General features: G+C 40.0%; 1 pseudogene; it reads left to right on the forward strand.

Moving 5' to 3' along the window:
• Nucleotides 1-23,017, forward strand: part of LOC110198565 (cleavage and polyadenylation specificity factor subunit 6-like) — a 41,441-nt pseudogene extending 18,424 nt beyond the window's left edge.
• Nucleotides 23,018-24,721: the final 1,704 nt, after the last annotated feature.

The following is a 24,721-nucleotide window of genomic DNA, read 5'->3' on the forward strand; positions in this document are numbered from 1 at the left end:
TTTTGTTTTGTCTATTATTTTGACATACTTTATTTTCATTTTTTTTGTACTTTGATTTCCAAAGTGCTTTTTTAAATTCATTTTGATATTTCCTATTCCTTTTTTAGTTTTTAAATTTTCACATTTAATTAGTTAATCCTCTTTTGTTTTGTTAACATTTATTTTTTGGAGATAAATATTTTCCTCTAAGAACATGTATTTGTGGTGTTCCCTCACAATTTCTATTTTTTGCTTTTTGACCTACTCATTATTTATACTTAGCCTTAATTTAGGAATGTGCCTTTTTTTCATATTTCCTTTGTGTGTCACTATTTTAATTGCATTATAGTCTATAAGGATGAATTGGATTGTATTATCTAAGCCTGGCATCTATATTTTTATGATTTTTTATGCTTTACATAATCAACTTTTAAAGATTACCATTGATGCATAAATAGAAGTATAAACTTTGATATTCTTTTTTAATAACCACTATAACTATATCACATTTAACTTTTCTAACATTCTGGCAAATCAAAAATTTCCTTTTTCCACAGTGTAAGATTTATCAAAATCCCATCTACAATTGCTTTTTAATATCAATGTGTTTTTTGCTTATATTTTAGTTATATTTTTCATTAAGTGCTTATATACTATGCTACTTGGTGCATATGTATTTAATTATAATATTGTTTAATTAACTGTGATGATTTTAAGCATAATGTAATTTCCTTGTTTGTCTCTCTTAACAGTAATTATTTTGTACTATTGTGTTATCTGAAATCATAATTGAACCTCCCGCCCTTTTTGGAACTTTATGAAACATAACACATTGTATTATAGTCCCTCATTTTAATTCTACTTATGTTGTTATGTTTTAAGTGTGTTTTTTGTATGCTGCAAATTATTGGATTCTCTTTTCTTATCTATTCAGTCATTCTTTTCTTTTATAGGTAAGTTTTTAGTTCCATCACATTCAAGATCAAAATAGTTAAATATGTATTTATCTCTTTCAAATTTCATTATGTTAATGTCTTTCTTTTAAACTGGTACTTGGTCCCCATGATTTATTTTGTTTATGTCAATCTGATCCCAATATGCATAGCCCAAACCTAGATTCCTTGATTCTTCTTTCATTGTTATTCTCTCTCTTCATTTTTTAACCCTTCACTTTACAAAATATACAAAGTACATCCTTAATAAGAGTAAAGCTTAGCATCTTCCCTAACAATTATTCATTTTTCTTTGAATGATTACATGGCACCCCTTTCCAAGAAATATTTATTCAGCTCTTTCCCTTCCATATTCCTTTACCTTATCCCCTTTCATGAGCTTTAAACATAAATATTCTCTCTTTGTTCTTTCAATGGCCCTTATACAAGATCACCACCATCACCACCACCACTCAATCCTGGATCACTGCTTTGCTATGGTGGAGGGGCTTGCGTAGCTTAACAAAACTATGAGCTATGCCATGAAGAGTTACTCAAGATGGATAGGTCATAGTGGAAACCACTGGCAAAAAGTGATCCACTAGAGAAGGAAATTCAAACCATTCCAACAAAGGTGTATATAGTCAAAGCCATAGTTTTTCCAGTAGCAATGTATGGCTGTGAGAATTGGACTATAAGGAAAACAGATATCCTCAGAACTGACAATCTCGAATTTTGGTGGTGGAGAAGGCTTTTGATCAAATCAGGAGATCAAATCAGTAAGTACTTAAAGAAATAAATTCAGGCTGTTGTTGTCTCTTTGTCATTTTAGAAGAAGACTAATGACATCACGAGGCTGATGTCTTGACTTGTAAGTAAATTGGATTTAGATGAGGCAGAGCTACACAAAGCCATCAGTCTCAATCTGTCTTCCAGAGTCATCAAAGTTTAGTGGCAAGACAAAAACCAAGATGACTGATAATGGTCTGGGGTGCAATGGATGAGTATTCACTGGAAGGTCAAACACTGAATCTGAAGCTTAACTACTTTGGCTACATAATGAAATATGGGACTTATTGGAAAGGACCCTGATGTTGGGAAAGATTGGGGGCAAAAAGAAAAGGTAATGGCAGAGGATGAGATGGATAGGTAGTGTCATGGAAACAGTGAACATGAACTTGGACAGATTTTGAGAAACAGTGGAAGATAGAAGGGCCTGGCATGCTATGGTACATAAAGTCATGAAGAATTGGACATGACTAAACAATTGAACAAATATGCAAGATGAAATTTCTAAAATATCTCCCCTTTATCTAGCCCAGATAAGAATGCATTTTTGCATCTCCCAACTCATCTCTTTTCCATCTCTTTGATTGAAGTATATTCATTTATGGAGCCTAATTTCTAGAAATATTAAGTCAAGAAGGAGGCAGCATGGTGTAGTTGAAGGAGGTCTGGCTTCAGAGGCAGAGGACCAAGGCCTTTCTCACTACCATTATACCCTAGACCTAGGTGAATACTGTTGGCTACAAGGAATAACCTAGTCATTCCACTTCTCTGAACCTTAGTTCCCTATCTGCAAATTGTGGGGACTGAACAAGAACTCTTCAAGATCTACCTTCTCTAGAACTGTCATATTCTTCAAATCTTACCTGATCCCCTCATTCTCATGTCTAGCCTACATATTTCTCACATGTTTTCTTGAAAGCAGGTTTTACTAGAGCAGGAGCAGAAGTTGACTGGGTAGGAAGACAGGGTTATTCAGGTGCAAAAAGGCATAAAAGTGAGAAGCTGAAGGTCTTGGATCTCAGATCCTCATGGGATGGAGGGATGAAAATAGGAGAGAATTTAAGTGCAGCTCAATAAAGGCAGAAATAGAAGCAATATTATCATGAGATTACACTATGTACCACCTGAAAGAAAGGAGGAAATAGATGAGGAGCTCAGGAAAGAGATCACATGCTTAGCAGTGATGGAGGACTTTACTAACTAGACAGCTCCTAGAGCAGTCTGTTTGCCAAAAGCAGAACAGCTAACAAATTCTTGGCTCTCCATATTAAGAATTTCATACTTCAAAGATGATACTTGGGGGGGGAGGAACATTCCGTATTTTAATTTTTGATAAATGATGAAGATAAAACCAGGAATAGTCCATCTACCCTAGATTTTGAGAGTGTAGGTTTCAGACAGTTCAGAGAAAGGATACTTAGGTTCCTGTGACTTAAAATTTTATAGGTAAGTCAGCCCAAGAAATAATGATAAGCTCTTAGGAATAAAATTATGAAAAGAAACAACAAAGCTATAATAATCTAAAGAGGAAACACATGGACATTACCAATCAACTTTTACTTTTAAAAGACAGAAGAGAAAAAAATCAATGAAGGTAACAGAAGAGAATGAATGCAGAATCATGGCATGACCCCACAAGAAAAGAGTCAGTTCAAAATTAGCTGAGGCTGGTAAAGAAAGTTAAGGATGATGGCTTTCCAGTCTGGTCTTTGGACTGGAGAGAACAAACATGGCAAAAAGGGAGCTGAAAATTGAGACAAGTGAAAAAATTACAGGCCAGACAAAGTATATCCAGGTTACTGAAAGAACTTATGTATGTGACTGCTGAGCCATGATACCTGGAAGATCATGAAGGAGAAAAACATGGTAGGACTAGGGAAGGACAAATGGCCCAATCATCAAAAAAAATGGAATATGTCAAGTTATTGACTAATGGACCTGAAAATTATCCTCTGTCAAAATTCTAGAATGCAAAATGAGCTTACCAAATGTAGAAGAATAGTGAGGGATTTTGACTACAACATCAAAAGTTACCAGTTTTGCTTCCAACAGATATATATAATAAAGTCAGGAATGTGAGATAAAATAGACGTACAGCAACTTCCTTGCCTCATTTAATTGTTATTTGTTCTGGTTAAAATTCATTTGTATGCTAATTTAGAAAGGAACTTGGGAATTTCTAACTCCAAGTTAGTTGGTTGTCTGAGACACAGAACTACAACTTTTGTTCTAAACATAGTTTACAAATAAAAGATTTAATCTCAGTATGGAGAAATCCTGTCTGGCTTTTTATAGCTTGTTATTACTAAATCCTGTTACTATAGGCAGTTGTTACTAAAGAGTTGTTAGCTCATCTTTACAAGGGAAAGATTTTCTGACCCCTCCACCCTAGCAGATTGGAGCTGGGATGACTGGCAAATGGACTGAAAGAGATGAAGCCCAGAAACTGACAGCAGACAGCAATACTCAACAGAGACTGCATGCTCAGCAAACATTGTGAAACCCTTGAAGCAACTTTTAGTAGAGACTATGTACCCCATATTTATCATGAGACCAGTGGAACAATATCTCATTAAGACTGTTAACCTCAGAAGTCACCAACAGTCAACATGACAGTGTTATGCCCAGAAGAGCTGCTACATTCATAAAGGAGAAGGCCAAGAGAGAACAGTGTGATGATATTACCTGAATACACTGGTAAGCCTACAACACCAGAGGGGTGTGTTGCCACTTCTTACCATGTGCCCTAGCTGTTTACATCTTTGACATGTTCTTTTCATGTGGAATTCCTATACATTCCCACTTTTCCCATGGAAGTTGTATGTATTTCTGGGAGAGTATATCCCAAATTTTTAGAAAAAAGGATCCATTTTTATATTTCCAACTGTATGGTATTACAAAGTACCATTACTTTGAACTAATTGTGTTCTCTGGCTGACTCAGAAAAAAAGTAAACACATTGGTTTGTAAGTTATGGTGGATTGATTGGATTCAGACACATAGATATTGAATCTGGAATAGTTGTTATAGGTGTCAAATACATAAGGGGGGGAATAACCATAAATGAAGCAGTTTGGTGGTATAAAGGATAGAGCACTGAACTTGGAGTGAGGAAAACCTGCATTGAAACCCTACCTCAAACATTTACCAGCAGTGCAACTTTGAGCAAGTCACTTCAAGGGATGTTTTGTTGATATCTAATAAAGGAAGTGCTGATCACAGAAGACCAGCTACATCAAGAATGAGTCATGACAGACTTTTCTCCTTTTTGTTAATTACTAGACTGCTGGATAAAGGGAATGCTGAACTTAATAATTAACTTACATTTTAGCAAAGCATATGACAAAGCTCTTCATTCTATCATTGTGGGAAAAGATGGAATGATGTGGATAGGTTAGCTGACTGTACAATCTGGTCAATTTAAAATTGGTAGAACAATTTGAACTGAGGAATCAATAATGAGCCAATATCAGCTTGAAGAGATGTTCTTGGCCCCATGGGTTTAGCATTTTTACCAATAACCTGGATGAATACCAATGTCATGCTTTCCAGATTTACAGATGGCACTGAGCTAGGAGAGAAAGCCATTGGATGGCAGAGTCAAGATCCAAAGAGGCTTTGATAGGCTAGAACATTGGGCCAAATCTAATTAGATGAATTTTATGGAAACCTTGAAATAATGCCTTGTGTCCTAGGAGCAAGAGAAAGAACTTAAGTTTTTTTGCCTGGACAAGAGAAGACGTGGGGCAGAGGGTGGGGTTTGGGGGACTGGGATGCAGTGGTCAAGTGTTTTAAGGACTGTCAAGGAGAGGAATTTATTACATTTGTTCTTTTTGGCAGATGAATAAAGAAGGAGCAATGGATGTAAGATACAGAAAGGAAGATTTAGACTTGATGCAAGGAGACATCTAATAATTATAACTATCCAAAAGGGTGAATGAGCTACCAAGATTGGTAAGTAGTGAAGTTCCTGTCATTGTGGGCCTTTAATAAAAGGCTGGATAAACACTTGCTGGAGATATTGTAGAGGGGATTCTTATTCAGGTACAAACTGGATTAGATGGTCTCTGAGGTTCCTTCTAAACCCAAGATTCTGTGATTCATGGGAAGTTGAGATAGCTCAGGGAATTTTACTAGCATGGGCCAGAGGACAGGTAGTGTGCAATTTGTATGTCTCAGAGGTAGGAGAGGCTTTCTTTCCCTATTCTCCTATCAATATCTCATGGCCTAAAGGTCTGAGTTGGCATGGCATCTTTCCCCAGAGAGTCTCTGAAAATGAAGGAGGAGGAGGTCTTTTTGATGCTCATATCAACATATTAACAGCCTTTCAATCAGAGCAAAAATAATATGGGGGGTGGTAGGAAAAAATCTTTGTGATTAATAAAAACTAGCTTAAGGTAGAAAATTATAAGATTCATTTTACTGATAATTCTAATGCCGTGGAAAGAGCACTGACTCTCAAGTCAGAGTATCTGGGTTCAAATCCCACTTCCAACACCTACTTCCTATATAATTATGGACAAATTATTTAACCTCTCTAGGCCTCAGTTTCCTTACCTATAAAATAAGGGTATTGGGCTACATGGTCTCTAAAGTCCCTATCTTCTTTAGATCTACAGTTCTATTATTTATGGTCCCAAGATTCTAATGTTCACATAGACCTCCCTGGCATGAAACTTCCAGATCAGTTCTTGGTTTCCCATTCTTGTCCAAGTTCTCTTGGATTTGGTATTTCTGAAGAGCTCTGGTTCCTGTTCTTTGGTTTACATATGAACTCTAAAATCTAATCCTCTTTCCCCAGGGGGAATATTCTCCTCCCCTCAGAACTAGTAATTGCTCAAGTCATCTGTACTCATTCTTCACCTTGCCCCAGATGCAATGGCAGAAACCTAAACATTGTCTGATTAGCCTGAAGAGGTTGGTGTCTGCCTCCACCCATGATAATTCCTTATAAAGACCTGGCCAAGGTTCCTAAGAATTGCCAACCAAGGCAGGAATATTCCTGCATTAGACAAATCCTGCCTTAAGGTCCTGAAGAAGCTGATATATTCTATCACTCTCCTCTGATTCTGTCTGAGTTGGTGAATATGGTAGCTGACAATATCAGTATCTACTTAAGACATATATATCAAAACTCTGCTTGAACCTTTGGATAAACTTTAATGCTTTTGACACTAGGGCCTGTGATGCAACATGGTGTAATGGAAAGTAAGTCAGAATTGGAGTAAGAGACAATGAGTGGCCCAGTGGGTGGCTGATCCCAATAGATAATATACATCAAAGGCCACTGTGGCTTAGGATATCGGTAATGTCTGAGTATAAAGGTCTATTAACAGTTGGAATTGTATCTGAAACTCTGGAAGGTCCTCTGATTACTCTGAGAACTGATCTAGGAGACTCTACATTGTTGCTAACTGGGACAGCTGACTCAACTCAACAATACTTGTTAAACCCCTATCTTCTGCAAGGCACTGGTATAGAATAACTAAAAGAACCTCAGAGAATTGATATCCAATGGAAGTTGTTATAAGAATGATAGCACACAGTCCTGAGCTACCCTACTAACCCTCAATGGCCTTGGCAAGCTGGATTCCAGATGGCAGCTACTACATCTACTCTTGGGGTTCTAGGGGTAGCCCTGAGGCTTTGGGGAGTGGTTTTTAATCCACAGTTTACAGGTCCCTCCTTAACATTATAGCAGTAGCCCTAAGTGTTTGGAAGAGTGTCTAGTTAAACACTATAGTTTATGGGGCCCCACTGGTATGCTTTTTACCATGATTATGGATTGATGTTAATTAGTCAGGCAGACTTAATCAGATTTTTTTTAGAATAGGGTATTTACTAAGGTGGCATAGAAAGAACAGTTAGTTAAAAGAAAATCTGGGAAATAATTTCCCCCAAGTATATACAGAATGCAGGGGAAAGTGAGCCCAAGCTTAAAAAACACGTGTAGCAAGGGGTAACTTATAGCTCTTAGAAGTCCTTTCACTAGGGTCCTTAAGTTCTTCTTTTTAGGTATGGGGAAGCTTTTCTTTTGGGCTCCTTGTCAGTTATTGAATCTAAGCTTCCTCATCTATTTCAGCCTATCCCTGCCTCATGATGCAGATATTACTGTCAGCTACTGCTGCCCCAGGGACACAGCAAATTACAAAGTCCAAATCCTCTGGTCCTCACAAGTTCATAAGTCTTCCTCTGAAAAAAGGAAGAGGAGGAGGAGAAAGAGATGGAGACTGAGCATGCCAGAGGTCCCTCACTCCCCCACTGATTTCTTCAGAGAGAGTTAGCTGGAACTCTTCTCTCTGCTAGAATCTTCAGTTATAATAATAATAATAATAACAATGATATTGATAACAGAGCTATATGCCAGGCAGTATTTGATCCTCACAACAACCCTGGGAGGTAGATACTATTATTTTCCCCATTTTATAGTTGAGAAAACTGAAGCAAACAGAGGTTAAATGACTTGTCTGGGGTCACACAACTAGTAAATAACTAACGCCATATTTGAAACGAGGTCTTCCCTGACCGCAGGCCCAGTGCTCTATTCACCTAGTTGTCTCATTTGAATTGGCTCAGTTTTTACTTAATGAACCACAGGGTATGACCCTTTTTCTTTAAAACAATTTAACATACATTTTTTACAACATCACTCCTGTTCATTCAATGTTTTCAAAGAAATTGTGAAGGTGATTAAGGATTCAGTTTCCTCAACTGAAAAGCGGGAATGAAAATAGCACTTACCTCCCAGGGTTGTTGTAAGGATAAAAAGGACAAAAAAAAATTTGTAGAATGTGCTTTGTAAACCTTAAATTGCTATATGAATGCTGTTATTAATTAATTAATTTGCTTATTGTCCACTCAGACTCAAGTGCAGAGCCAATGTCAAGAGCACCATTTCTATAGCACTATGTGTCTACTTGGGAAGTTTTCGGGGGTTCTACACATGACTTCAGTATATGCCTCTTGGAGACTGTGAGGTGTGGCTCAGGAATTCCTTAAGTGGAGACATCTCTAGATCTGTGTAGCCCATTTCCTTTTTCACTATTTTTAAAAGTCATTTAGTGGAGCCTGACTTGATTTTTTGTTTTTGTGTTGGAGGGTTTAGGTTAAATTGAGGTAACAGAGACCTCTCCCACCTCCTTGGCTGGCACCCCCTACCCCAAAGTGAAACCAGATGCCTAACAAGCTCTTGGCACCAAACAATTGATTTTAAACTGGATCAGGAGACAAGGATGGTTCGGGTAAGGGTTGGGTTTTTTTTTAAGTGTTGGCCACATGAGATGATGTTTAGAAACTTCCTCATCCAATCACTTTGAGCCCCTTCAAAGAAATGTATCCCATCCATTCCTATCTTTGTTATGACTGCAGAGAAAGAAAAAAAATTGAACAGACTGCATTAATAGAAGAATATTGTCCTGCTCACAAGGGGAATAGTCTCACTGTACTCTGCACTGCTCAAACATGACCTGGAATGTTAGGTTTGGTTCTGGTCCAGCATCTTGAGAGGAACACTGATCAATGTCCTATGGGAAATAACTTGAGGAAAAGTGATGCTTAACCTGGATAAGAGTAGACATGGAGACAGAGTCACTTAAGCTGTTTTCAAATGCAAGGTGTCCCAAAATCTTAGTGCAGTTTTAAGTTTGAGTAGCTTGAGATGGCACTAAGACTTTTAGGACACTCGGTACTTGGTGAGTTATCATTGGACGATTCAGTGTTGTTTCAGAGGACAGGACTAGCACCCATCATTGAAACTTGGGTTCTAAACATGTATTTATTATCTTTTTCATTTCATTTGCAGCTCAAATAAACTCTGGGGATCCTTATCCCAACTTTCATTTGTACTGTCAAATAAGGTCCTCAGACAGCATTTACACCTATTGCTTATAGTTCTAAGGGGGCAATGGAGTACCTCTTATAATGCTATTGGCTAAAGCTCCCATTATGGCATGTCCTTCCCAATATAAATTTCCATTTAAAGTAAGTATCGCCCTTATGTTATTAATTGACTTGGTGATTAGCACCCTATTATCTTTCAGTTGATTAACATCAGTTTACAAAGGGATGTTTATAGAAAAGATATAACAAAAACAGATGCTACAAACCATTTCCCCCCTAAAACCCAGAGCACACTTTCCCCTCTACACCTTGTTCCGTGGGGAGAGTGGAGTCAAACTAAAAGTGTTTCCTACAAAAGCATCTCTGAATGTGATATAGCAGGTAGAGGAGTCATTCCCTTGATGCAGGTCACTGCCTCTCATTAGCCAGTCCCCTGTTACACACTGCCATGGACCTCAGTTTCCTCATCTGTTAAATGACAGAGTGGGACCAGATGATCTCCAAGTTCTCTTAAAGCTATAAAACCATGTAAGTCTGTAATCCAAGTTAAAGTGAAGTAAATACCAAAAAGAGTTTCCTAACAACTGTTCTGTTAAGCTATGGAATGGTTGACTTGTAAAACGATGAGATCTCTGTCACTTGAGGTATTTAAGTAGAGGGTAGATGATTACTTATCAGAGATGGGGTAGAGAGGATTTATATTTCAGGTGTGGGTTGGATTATATCATGTCCAAAGTCTCTACCAAATATAACTATCATCTATGGGGAAGGTCAGCCAGCTTAGCTGGAGTATCAAATAACCTGCAGGGAGAGTCAGGAGTTGGAATGTTGCAGGCAAGTTGATCACAGCTAAGACCTTTATTGAAATAGCTTAGGACCCAGAACTGAAGAACCTTCAGAATAGTATAGTGTCCGTCTTCCCTGAAAGACCTATTATGCTTCCAGACCAAGCCCTATAGTTGTCACTGAGGGAAGTAATGACTATGGAGAATGGACCCATATTCCTTGCCAACACCAACATCAGCTGTTGCACAACTGTCACTGATGGACAGGTTGTCACTCCCCACACTAGCCCTTCTTCCATCTCAATTCCCTCAGCCATCACTGAATAGAGCAATCATGGGGGCCATATTACTCACCTCTGCAACACCAACTGCTGACCAGCTGCCACCAACGGTCAGGTGAAGCCGAGAACCATAGGAATAGCAGCCGGCCCCAGCCTCCTGGTCTTGCTTTCAGCCCAGCCCTCACAGCCTTCATCCCCAGAGGCAAACTTCATGGAAATAGACAAGTGTTTCTGCAAGTCCTAAAACTCCAGTTAATGAAGACTCAGAAAAGAAAGTTCTTGACACCAAAACCCTTGGCACTCTCAAAAAGTTCAACAACTGAAATAGATATGGCTTTATTAGTGGAAATGACGTGAAAATAGATGCACTGCCATCTACTTTGTTGCTCTATCCTTAAGACCATGGGGTTTTTCCCACTGACTTGTAGCTAAAACTCTCCTGATGCATCTTCTTCCTCTTTTAAGAATGTGAGTTCTTGAAAGGAAGCACTCTTAGCCTTTCTGTTTCTATCCCCAGTGCGTAGTCAGCACTTACAACTGCATTTTCATTCATTCATTCATTTATTCATCTAAGATTCTGGGGTTCTGAGATTTAGGAGGATGATAAAAAGGCAATGATCCAGAGGAACAAGCAGATATTTTTACAAACGCATGACAACACCATTTTTCTCTAGCCCTAAAGTTAATGCTACATGAAGGTTAGGTGCAGAGGATGGGGAAGGTGGGGCATGGGGGAAGAACTGGGAAGATGGTATGGAGAGGAGAGGAACCTGAGTTAAAGCATCATAGCAAATTTCGGTGACCAGTGTGGTCAGAATATTAATAATAAGGAGCACGCAAATAGTAGCATAAGCCACCTAACATAGAGGGTGAGGTCTCAAGGTGGAACCTCTAGGGATAATGCTTCAAGGACACAAGCCAATAAGAAAAAGGTGATTTCTCTGCCCCATATTTTACTTACAGGTTTTCAAATTTCACCCCCCAGATAATTTGCTTTTCTTTCAACAAAGAGTTTTAAGTCGACCTCAAGATGGCTGTGTGAAGGGAGTGAAGAGGAGGGGAAGGAGGAGATTAAAATAGAAATGAGAGTAATGGGTCTATTTATATCCTTCACTCCTTGTCCTTTAAGATTATGAGGTTTGGTGCCTAGAAAGAATGACAGCTGATTTACAATCTGTCATCTCCAGATGGTCATTCTGCAAGTGGCTTTCTATAGTCTCTGCTTTGTCTGAAGTTGCCTCTGCTATGACCCCTGAACAGTGCTATTGTTTTCAGGGTGTAATTTAGCTCCCTGGAGATTGGCTGTTATCATGAAATAGTATTTAAACTTGGCTGCTCTCACCAAGGAGGGAAGCACTGGGATTCCAAGAGATCATGAAATGACATGAGGAAGGAAGATTTTGTAGAGGGAAGCCTTCCCAGAACATGGAAATGAGTTGATGGAAACACTGTGCCTGTTAGGATGTGGGGAAAAGCTGACGATAGCAATACTGAATGTCAAAATGGAAACATTACTGGAGAGTCTCTCTAAGGGGATGATACTGGACTGGGTTCAGAGAATTTAAAGTTGGAAGGAACTTTTGAGGTCATCTAGTCCAGTGCCTTCATTTTACTGATGAGGAAACAGAAGCCCAGAGAAGTTGCATCTCTTCAGTTGACAATCTGTGACACTTTGCTAAACTGACATGGTTTTGAGAGGATACAGCGAGGGCTAGCAAGGCCTCAGTAAAATTGTAAATTAGTCACAACTCATCTTTTTCTTTCCATCATTCTATCAAGCCTCCTCTCTTTCTTCCTGATAAACATTCTCTGTTTTTTTCTCTTTATCCTGAGATTTTTCTGTGAACCACTTTCGACAGATGAAAAATGAATACTAGTTAATAGCTAAGGTAAATGTAATCAGAAGACCTGGGTTGGAGACTTGACTCTGCTATTTAATAGTTATTTGACCTAGGGCAAATCACTTCACCACTAAATAGCCTCATCTGTGAAATGAAGTGTTTGGTCTAAGTGACCGGTCCCTTTACCTTCTAACTCCTATCATCCCAAGACTGTGATGTCAGGATAGTGGAATACAGTTATCCTTTTCACATCACAATTTCCCCCATCACAGTTTTATATATCATAGGTCAGCACAAGGAATTAAATGGGAATTTGGTGGGAGTTTTGTGGAAGCCGTAGACAAGACATGAAGGCCAACTGAGGACACAAAAAAGTTTAGAAATTCATAAATGCATAAAATGCATATAGTATTGTACACTATCAACATATTTTGTCTTTTAGTATCGTAATAATTCAGGCTACTTCTCTGATACAGAGGGAGGGCCAAAACATTTTATGTGGATTTTCCAGTCCGTGGGGTTCCATACCCCTAACCTTGCAATAAAGAATGGATAAATATGCAGTATTTTTTTTATGCAATTGGGGTTAAGTGACTTGCCTGAGGTCACACAGCTAGTAAGTATCAAGTGTTTGGTCTGAGGTTGGATTTGAACTCAGGTCCTCCTGACTTCAGGGCCAGTGCTCTATCCGCTGTGCCACCTAGCTGCCCCATAAATATACAGTATTGATGGATAAATTTAAGGTATGATCCTGCTCAAGAGTGTTTACATTTTAAGTGTTGGTCTCGAAGAGAGAAAAGCCTTCAACAAAATGACAGGGGGTAACGTTTATTCCAGATCAGGGGTTGTACTGCTTTATACTTTTATGGCAGCTAGGGAGCACCATGGATAGAGTACCAGACCTGGAGTCAGGAAGACTCATCTTTCTGAGTTCAAATCCCATTTCAGACACTTACTAGCTATGTGACCCTGGACAAGTCACTTAACCTTGTTTGCCTCAGTTTCTCCATCTGTAAAATGAGCTGGAGAAGGAAATGGCAAACCACTCCAGCATCTTTGTCAAGAAACCCCAAATGGGGTCATGAAAAGAGTAAGACATGACTGAAAACAACTGAACATACTTTTATGAGACTGCCTATGATTGTAGGGTGAAATGTGCAGATTCTTTCTAATGACTAAGGCTGTCTATGATAGAATAGATTGCCTCATAAAGTAGTGAACTCTCTTCTCCTAACAGTATCCTAGCGGCAGCTGATGGGAATGTTGTAGAGATGATTTGTGCTACAGAGGAGGATTGGACTGCTTGGCCCCTGAAGGAGCCCCTGCCCAATCTAAGGCTCTGAGAGTCTGAGATCTAGAAGGATGTTGACAGTGCGGTGGTTCAGAGGAAAAAGCAGACTTTTGTGGGAACATGACACCACAGACTTTTTTCCCACCACCTCTTCCCTCCTACCTCATCAGGGTCATTCATAAGAATGTAGAATATTAATTAGTTGAAAGTTGAAATTAAAGAAGTTGAAAGGACCTGACAGATTAGCTAACATAAGCCCATCTATTCCGCTGTAGGGACTTTGAGGCTTAAGGTGGCCCTAGTAATGAAGGAACAGGACAGTATAACAAAATAGGATTTAGAATCAGAGGACCTAAGTTCAAATTCTGATTCAGCCATTTACTAGCTCTTGTGGGGGAGACCTTGGGGAGAAAATCACTTAGCTTCTTTCTCTAGGTGCTAATTTCTTCATTCGTAAAATCTGAAGGTTGGCCTAGATAATACTGATGACCCCTTCTGGCTCTAAACCTCTGATCTTATAATGATCTCAGATTTGTATATACTTTATGATCCAGCCAGACAAAGTTGTTTCTACATTCCAACATGCCCCGTGCTTCCTGCCTTAGAGTCTTTGCTCGGCTTCCCCTCTTCCAGGAACATTATGCCTTTCCCTGCCCCCACCTACTTTTGCCAGTTAACATTTTACTTATCTTTTAATGTCCAACTTAAATTTCTCTTCCCCTAGGAAATTTTCCACAATCCCACCAATTGACAATGACCTTTTCCTCCTTTTTTTTTTCATATAACCTGCCTAACAAGTTTGTGATATATGAATTCATATTATAAGAATTAATTATGTGTGTGGAGCTATTAGATTGTAAGTTCCATGTAGGAAAGGATTATCTCTCATCTAAGCTTTATATCTGTGCCCCACCTTCAATCTCCCATAACTTTTTTTTTCCTAAACAGAATTGAAATACAGTGTCCTGCTGCTGAGTGTTTTTTTTTTTCACACAAATGCTACTCATTTTTCTATTCTTCCCAAACCAGCTGTGAGGGGATGAAGAAATAGTTTGATATTGTTACATTGGAAGATTTTTGGAGTCTTAGTCTAGACCAGAAGTGGGGGACCTGTGACCTCAAGGCCACATGTGGACCTCTTGGTCCTCAAGTGTGGCCCCTGGTCTAGAATCTTAATTTCACAATTTAGAAGTACCAATTTCTTTCCTTCTTAGAGAATTCTGATCCATGTCTTTAATGAGCCATAGAATTTCTTAGTTGAAATGTGTAGCGTAAATGAGTGAGCCTAGTTAAACCCTGGAAAAGGTGTGTATTTCTAAGGATGCCATATCTGAGTAGCTAATTTGTTCTCTGTTGCTTTAGAGGGCAGAACAAGGAAAAATGAGAACAAGTTAGGAAGAGAGACTTTGGTGGTATCCTGATAATGAAAGCTGTCAGTAAATGGAATGGATCTCCTTATGAGGTAAGGGATTCCCCATTCACAGAACACTGCAGGTGTGCAAGCAGAGGTTAGATCACCTATTTGGGGTTCTGTAGAGAGGATCCTTACATACAATTGGAGGGTAGACTGACTTTTAATGTCTCTTCTAACCTGCAAATTATACCACCCTGAACAGGTCTGATCTCAGAGTGTTGGACCTGCCTGGTTTGGGGATGGGATATAGTCTGGAAATGTTGTTTGGTCATTTTTTTAGTTGTGTCTGACTCTCTGAACCCCATTTGGGGTTTTTTTTGGCAAAGGTACTAGAGTGGTTTGCCTTTTCTTTCTCCAGCTCATTTTATGGTTGAGAAAACTAAGGCAAACAGGGTTAGCTGACTTGCCCAAGGTCACACAGCTAGTAAGTATGAGGCCAGATTTGAACTCAGGTCTTCCTGACTCCATGCCCTATGCTGTATCCATTGCACCACCAGGTACTATAAGTTTTATGAGGCAACATGGTATTGCAGAAAGATCACTGAATTTTGAATCATATTATAATAGATACAAAACTGAAAGAGGCTTCAGAAGTCATCAAGTCTGACTCCTTTCCCCCTTTGACAGATAAGGAAATAGGCTCTGGGGAGGTCTAATGACTTGCCCAAGGTCTCACAGGCAATGATTATCAGACCCATGTCCAATATCACCTACCTTAGAATGTTGTGAGGATCAAATGAGATAATATAGGCAATGAATTTTGCAAACCTTTCATGCATTTTATGGATAAAGAAACTGAAACTTAGAGCAATGAAGTGATGAGAACAATGTCACACAGGTAGTGAGTGGCAGGGCCTGGACCTGAGCCAAAGTTTACCAACACAGTGCAGTACCATGGAAAGTGCACTGCTTGGACATGGGTCTCATAATCATTACCTGTGAGACCTGGGGCAAGTTGGGCCTCCTCCTCCTCCTCTTCCTCCTCCTCCCAATCCCTCTTAATGTTACATATACACATGTATGTATATATACACATGTCTATATATTAATTTATATGTTATATTTATATTCACATGTTATATTTATAGATTTATATTTATTTATACTGATATGATATATGTAGATGTGCATATATATATGTGACATAACTGTATTTATATTTTCTCCTTCATTAATTATACTATGATCTCTTTGAGAACAGGCATTGGTTTTGATCTTTTTTGTATATCCCCGATGTTCAGCGCAGTGCCCAGCACACAGCAAGCAGTTCATAAATGCTTGTTAACTGACTGAAGCTTAACTTTCCAATATTCCTTGTCTTCCTCATTAGAAAGTACTTTCCTTCACAGTACAGACTATTTCATTTCTGTATCTGCTGGTCAACAAGTTTTCTATTAAGTGCTTACTTGCATTCTCAGAGCTTAGTAGCACTTGACATCTAAGTGCTTAAAAATTCTTTCTTTCTTTCTTTCTTTCTTTCTTTCTTTCTTTCTTTCTTTCTTTCTTTCTTTCTTTCTTTCTTTCTTTCTTTCTTTCTGTCCTTCCTTCCTTCCTTCCTTCCTTCCTTCCTTCCTTCCTTCCTTCCTTCCTTCCTTCCTTCCTTCCTTCCTTCCTTTCTTCCTTCTTTCCTTCCTTCCTCTTTCTCTCCCTCCCTTCCATATTTATTCATCAACTCTTGTTGAACAACAATATGTTACAGTAAAAATTCAACTAAATCTGGGCTCTTATGACCTGAGTTCATTTTTGGCTCTCCTAATTTATAACTTGTGTACTCCTGGACAAGTATCAGGCCTCAGATCTCTCATCTATAAAATAATGGGACTGGGCTAAATGATTATGAAGGTCCCTTTCCAACTCCGAATCTGTTAATAAGGTAGCAGGAAAAAAAGTTCACTGAAAAACAGAAAATATCATGCAAATGTCAGCTATTGCTAACCAACGAATACTGCCTTAAGAGCCGGCTAACATTAGAACCTTATCTTACAGATTTCTCTCCCAGCTTCTTTCTGATTGACTCCAGAATCTCCTTCCCCCTTCATCCTTCTCTCTTCTGTATTCCTCCACTCCACCCCCATACAACAGGAGCTTAAGGACTGCAAAACCTGAATAAGATTTTTTTTTTCCTTTGCTATTCCTGAGCCTCGGTGGTGAGATCCCTCTGCGGTGATGGTGCTAAGGATGTCCCCTCTGCTGTCATTGATAGCAGCCTGATATTAAACTGCCTCTTTGTCCACAGCCCTGATTTAATATACTCTACATTCTTGGCAGTCTGTACGACAGGAATCCCCCACTGCCCCTCCCTCTATCAGAAGGAGCCACATTATTTTCCACTCTTTGTTGCTTGGATTCCTTCTCAAAAGCTCACATTTATCCCTCTCAAGCACATGTGCCACTTCAAATCTCTTTCCCCACTGGCACCTTTTGCGTTATCGGGAGAAACCTGTTGGCTTTCCTAGACTACAGCACATTGTCCCCTCTGCTCTGTGGCGGTCACTTGCCACTGCATTCTCTCCCTCCCCCCTCGGATTCCCTTTTTCAGTCTGGTGCTTTTGCAAGAATTCCCCAGGAGGAATTCTCATTTCTGAGTGCCGTGGCCTGGCTCTGTCTACCATATGCCTGACAAATGCAGGGCTCTCTGCCTCTCTTCCTCTTTCCTGGTATCTCCTTTGTTGTGGTATTTGCACTTTATGTCCCTCCCTCCTTACAAATCAAAGATTATATAGGCCTCTGCTCCCTTCAAATCAGGTTCCACAGAGTCTCCTATACCTTGGGTAGGTTCTCTGTGATCTTGTTTGCCGTGTGTGTGTGTGTGTGTGTGTGTGTAGCAATTTAAGAGGAGCTTTCAGGATGGGAAGATGCTGCAAGAGGCCATACAGAAATGCTTTTTTTCATGACAATTGAGCCTTTGAAATCTCAGGCTAGGAATGCATCCTAGCTCTTTTTCTTATCCTTTCTGAACATGACCAATAATAACCAGAGTGTGGCTTTGTAGGAATTGATTGGAAGAGATGAGCCTCAATGAATAGATTTTTCAGAGCATCATGGGATCATAGGATTCTGAACTAGAAGGGAACCTTGAAATCATTGTGTCCAACCCTCTTCTTTCATGAGGAAGAAAATTGAGGCTGAATAACTCACCCAAGGTCATCCAGCTACTAAACAGTAGACCTGGGATTTGAACCCCTGTCCCCTGACTCCAAATCCAATGCTTCCCCCATTACATCATGCTACCTCTTGGGGTACTTAATAGGCACTCAGATTACAGGTGGTGATAAAATTGCTATCTTCATTTGGTTTGTTATATCTTTTTTTTTCCCTTAAAAGACACTTAGGAGATACTGTAGAAGGATATTTAGAATGTATTTGCTTTCCTTGATGGGAAGTATAAATAAACTGATCTTGGACCCCTAGTCTTCTTGCACAGACCATCTCCCCTGCTATTCTCACCGCACCGCATTCTTAGAATGTCCTCACTTTTAATTCTTGGAGCTGTTAGTTTCATTCAAGACTCTACTCAAAGGCCACCTTCTACATGAAAATTTTCCTAATTCCCCCAAACTACAAGTATTTCCCTTACACAAATTGTCTTGTAACTGTATTATATATACTTATATACTCTATGTTGTTTGCATAGAATGCAAACTCCTTGAGGGCAGAACTCTGAGGTTGCTTCCAGCTCTAAATGTATCATCTTATGACTTTTGTTCTGTCTCTTGTACCTCTTGTTGATTCGTTGCTTGGTTAAGTAGCTACTTAGAATTGGAAGGGCTCTTAGAGATCCTCCAATCCAGGAGTTCTTAACCTTTTTGGTGTCACGGATCCTTTGGGAGAATGGTGAAACCTGTGGGTTCCTTCTCAGAATAATTGTTTTAAATTCATAAAATAAAATACATAAAGCTAAAAACAAATCAAATGTTTGTGAAAATAGATATGGAATTTTTTTTCTTGTTCAAGTTCATATACTCCCTAAAAATCTTTTTACAGATCCAAGGACCCTTAATCAAACCCAGCATTCCCTCCCCTCCCATTTTACAGATGAAGAAACTGAGAAGAATCAGCTTGCCCAGAGTCACACAGTTAGCCAGTGGCAAAGCGAGTACTATGAGCTCTCCTGATTGCCAGACCAGTGCAATTTCCACTGAGGAATAATCAGAGGCTATAACTTCTCCATTAAATATTTTAATTTTTATTCTGTCCTCTTACTTAGTGATGTAACTCCCCAAGAATAAATCTGCAGCCAAGGTGGGGTTTGGGTACATAAAGCAATCCAGGAACATTTTAATGCGGCCCATCTACTTAGTAGATCTTCCAATAGTTTTGCTATCTCCCCTTCCTGGCCCTCATTCTTCCACAACCCACATGGCTCCCTCCATTTTTGGATTTTCCAAGATCATATAACCCTACTGCAGTTTTAGACAAGCCTTTCCTGACTTCCTTTAACCTACCAAGGTACCCTGTGGTAGTCTAATTTGCTCTCCAATTCTCAGGTATCAGGGACTCAGAAACACCTCTGGAAATATAACAGACCAGTCCTGTGCTTCCTTTACTCTGGTCCCCCTTACATAGCCAACATGGGCCAGCTGTGAGCTGACTTGTTAAGTCAGCTCTTACTAAGGCACAAAAACATCTGTTGGCAAATCAGTGTCACTAAACATTCACACGGTTCCTAGCATGGCTGCTGACACCTGCAGCCTGTCTGGGACCCTTTACGATCCAAGGAAGCCGACCAGGAAAATGCCAGTGCAGATGCGAGGTGCATGGTTGTCAGAGCAGTCAGCCTCGGTGGGCAGATGATATTTCCCTCCCTACCCTGTCCTCCACAATGCTTGATCCTGGTGGCTGAATCCAATTGTGGCATGAGTTGATGACTTCACAGTCTGCTGGGATCCCTACTTCCCAAACTTTGAATGCTGCATAGAATCAATTCCTGTCACCTTGCATCCTTGCTGACAGACCCTGCTGGAGCACCAGGGTATACAGCATAACAATATTATAAAGACATTGATGGGGAAAATGGAGCCCCTCGAAGAAAGTACAGCTGTGCCTGATCTCTGTGCAACTGGGAGAAGTGCTGAGAGGTAAGAAGTAACAGAGTGTGTGAATTAATTCAACCTATAACTAATTGAGCCCTACTTCCCCTCCTCCCTCTGCCACCACTCCCAAAGACATGAAGATAGCAAATGGCTGAAATGTAGTCTAGGCGAGGATTTAAGTAGGCCTTGGACAAATCACTTAACCCCATTTTCCTCGTTTGTCAAAAAGGAAGGTTAGGCTAGATGACCTTGAATATCCTTTCCAGCCTTAAATCTCCAGTCCTATGATCCCAAGCTTTCCTTGACTAACCCATCCTAAAGTGATATGACCCTCCCTCGAACTCCTGGAGAACTCTTTGTCCATGCCATTCACAATGTCCTGAACTCTCTTTTATTACTGATATAAGTTGTCATGTAAATCTTCTGTTTTGGTTATTTGATTTCTTATTTAGAATCACAGAATGTTCAAGCTGGAAGGAACATTGTAGTTTGCCTATTTGAAACCCTTTATTATATAGCTGAGTTGGGAAGTGCCTTGTTCACCACCACACAATAACGGGCCGAGCTGGGTTCTGGGGCAGACTTGGACCCCATATCTTCTGACTCAAACTCTAGTGGTCTTTCCATTTCCCCAAACTGTCTCTATCAGTTTTCTCTTCCCAGCTAGACTCAGGAAAAGAGTAGAATCTCCCAGATGTACTTAGATAGTTGAGGCTTAAACAATATTTATTGAACAACCATGCTCACCTCAACCCTGTCTCTCAATGTTGCAAAAGACAATAGAAGAGAGTTTAGAACCAGAGACAGGCCTGGGGCAGAGAGAGCCTAACTCACCGAAAGGTAAAGGATTTTTGTAAGGTACATTACTATGCAAATCAGAAATGTACCAGAGGAACTTTGGGTGTGTTGCTGCCAATGCTGTAAAGATCACTGCCCTTGCAGTGACTGCCCTTCAACTTAGCACTGACACTTCGTATGTAGCATGGGTCTATAGTTGTTATATTTTGTGGTAAAAGTCATATTTCCAAGGGATAGCTATCCTACACTGACTCAATTCAGTTCAACTCAGCAAACTTATTAAGTTTCCATGGCAGACAAAGCATTATGCTCATCAAGCCACAGTACAGATGAGGGTGTGCTGGTAAACGTTTAACAACTAGCTTTCTGAGGAAAAAAAAAGCATGGAATTCCTGCTTAATTTTCATTGTTAACATTTTCTCGTCACTTCCTTAAGTCTAAACAATTACCAAAACAATAACTCGGGCCCGAGTGTAATGTGTGCTGATTTCCAAAGCATAAATGCTGATCCTGAAAATCTAACAATTGGGAGCTGCTTCCAATTGACTCCTGGACACTTGGTGCTAATTTACTTTGTAGCCTTGCGAAAGTCACTTAGAGGACCATGACATTTCTAGACAGAAGAGACCTTAGAGAATGATCTGGTTCAACTCATTCATTTTATTGATGAGGTTACAGAGTGCCAGAGAGAGGAAGACATTTGCCCAATACCAATGGCACATAGGAGAGGAGCAGAGGAAGAATCTGATTTGTGTGCCCTGACTTCAAGTGGAGTGGTTTCTCTGGACCTTCATTTCCTCAGCTATAAAATGAGATGACTGGAATAGGCAATAGAGGATCTTTAAAGTCTCTAACTCTATAATCAAGTCACTTCCCTACTTAAAGACCTGCATTGGTTCCCTATTTAACCTGGTATTCAAGGTTATTCAGAATTCAACCCTTATAATTTTTTGTGTTTTTTTTTGGGATGTGCGTATGAAAGGTTTCTAGACCATGACACAGACCCTTGCTGGGCTAGCATCAGAAAAGAAATCAAGCTTGACTAAAGGAGAATAAAATCACTTTTTTAAAAAATGAAGGTACAATGAAAAAAATCTATTGAATTTGAACCCTGGTTCAAATCTCACCTCTGCCACTTTGTAAAACGAAGGAGTTGGACTGGATGGTCTCTAAATCCATTCCAGCTCTAAAGCTATATCCTTCAGAAAACATTTATTAAGCATTTGCTATTGTCAAGGCCCTGTAAAAATGAAGACAAGAGGGAGAGAGCAACCCATTTGAGCTGAAGGTCCTATACTTGGGGACCCCTCCAAACAAAGAACAAAGAAAAGAACCGTATTAATTTCTCTTCAGAACCACAACTGCAAATCTGTCCCCGTTCCACCCTGTACATTTTGATGAAGGGAGTGGGAAGCCAATCACAGGTGCTGATCAATGCATTCATTTTCAAATTAGAATAAGAATGTGCCCTTGTAATTTAAAAAAATCCATTCTTTTTCCTTTCCTATATTAGGACTGAGAACTGTTAGCCATATATTGGAAGTTCAATCTCCTGCCAAAGATGTGAGAGTAAGTAATTTACTTTCAGTCAATCAAATGAACCAAGGAAGAAATCTCAAGGTAGTGGATGTGGGGGGAGGGATTGTTTTGTTTTTCTAATGTTATTGAAGGCTCCACAGAGCAACTGGCAGACTTTCCCCAGCTGGGTGAGGCCTCCCAGCAGGTAGCTGTGGACTGCTGGAATCCTCCAGCAAATCATCCTCAGCAACTGCAACCATGAAATTCAGCCAGATCCCAAAAAAAGGTGACCTCTGCAAACCCCAGTGCCCTCTGGGGCCCCATGGGCAGCCCTTTCCGTTTCTGTACTGGCGTGGACACTGAGGAATGTAAAAAATCTACTTGTCAGGCGGACACAAGGTCTTCAGGTGTTGCCAGGTCAGAAGGGGAGGCTTGTGTGGTGCAGCCATTTCTCAATGCAGCCTTCCACATCTCCTCCTCTCTCCTGACCTCCCACCCCCATCTCCCTAGTCCCTAAACTCATCTCTAGCACAGCAAGGCCTTAATATTTTGCCCACTGGTCTGGATGAAGAAGATAAAGCTGGTTGACCTGGGCTGGTTGAGGGGAAAGTGACAGTGGGCCCATCTTTTCAGGGGTATTATTTCTGAGGGAAACAGTTGGGCTAATTGAAAACAGGTGTCTCCAGGTGCTAACATGGAGACTCCCACTGGAAAAGTGGGTGCAAAGTGAAACCACATGGGCTACTTAAAAATAAGTGAGGTGTGAGTTGGCTAGCTCTTCTGCCTTCAGTCCCCTTCTCTTGCCCTCTTTCCTCCTTCCTCCCGCCTCATACTCAAAATCTGAAGGGGGAAAAGCGCTGGGCACTCGCATATTAGGTTGTACAGTTCAGGTTTATGTGAAATCCTTCACCAGGTGGAGAAAAGTGTGGGTCAAAAAATGACCCTGAGTACCTTACTGATCTGGGCTTTTGAATCCAGTTAGTGGTCTGGATAACCCCAGAAAGGGAGTGATAGAGCCAAAGGCACTGGACAAACAGATGGGTTCAGCTTGGGTCATTGTCTTTTCAAAAGAATGTGAAGCAGCTACAGAGCATCTAGAGAAGAGAGAGGAAGGTGACAAATAGGAAATGGATGGAATGAAGAAAACAGATAGAAAAACCAACCACGGCCATTTGGCTTTTGGGAAGGGAACCCCAAGAGCTACTTGCCACATATACTTTCAGAATCTACTGGAGCAGAGAAAATGTCAGAGTTGGAAGGAATTTGAAAGCTATATCTAAGAAGTCAAAAGGCATAGTAAATGAATGGAGCCCTGGACTAACAATCAGTAAAGTGAAGTTTGTATCCTGCCTCTGACATTTAGGAGCTACACCATCCTTTGCAGCATACTATGTCCTCTCTCTACCCCATTCCTGACCAACTGCTCCCTCCTTTCATTTCAAGTGTAAGCATTTATTCTCAGGAAGCCTATTTCTTTGTCTGCCTTGCTGGGAAAAATACTTTGTGATCCTACAAGTACTATATAAAACTGTGAATCATTAATGTTTCCATCCAGACTAACCCCATCAGTGTGTAGATGAGTAAGGGAAACAAAGAGACTTGTCCAAAGTTACCATACCTCTTGACTCCTGATCCTGGTTAAAATGATGGCTACGAATCCAGAATCTTTTAGTAGCTTTTGTGGCATAATAGGAAAAGTTAATGTCAAGTCAAGTCATCAGGTCAAGTGAAGAAGCATTTTTTCAGTGTGTGCTCTGTACCCTACATCCCAACACATACTCTTTTCTATCCATTGAAACTGACCTCTTGGCTGTTCCACAAACAAGATACTCTATATCTCAATTCTGGGCATTTTTTTCTTGTTGCCACCCATGCCTAGAATGCTCTCCCTCCTCTGCTTTGACTACTGATCTCTCTGGCTTCTTTTAAGTCTCGACTAAAATCCCATCTTCTGCAGCAAGCCTAACTTTTGTTTTGTTTGCTACCACAAGGCAGAACCAGAAGCCATTACTAGAAATGTCAAGGAGGCAAAATATTTTTTTGGGGGTGGAAAATCCTGACAGAGATATCCAAAAAGGGGAAGAGCTTCCTCAGGAGGAACTTGGGGGCTATTGGACAGTCAACCCTTTTCCCCAATCCAATATTCCCATGTCATGGGAATAACTCATGGTAATAGCAGATGGTAAGCTCAGCACTTCTTTCTCTTCTATGGTATAGCTTT

This window comes from Phascolarctos cinereus, unplaced genomic scaffold (assembly GCF_003287225.1).
Source record: "Phascolarctos cinereus isolate Bilbo 61053 unplaced genomic scaffold, phaCin_HiC Scaffold_726;HRSCAF=1367, whole genome shotgun sequence".
Lineage (NCBI taxonomy): Eukaryota > Metazoa > Chordata > Mammalia > Diprotodontia > Phascolarctidae > Phascolarctos > Phascolarctos cinereus.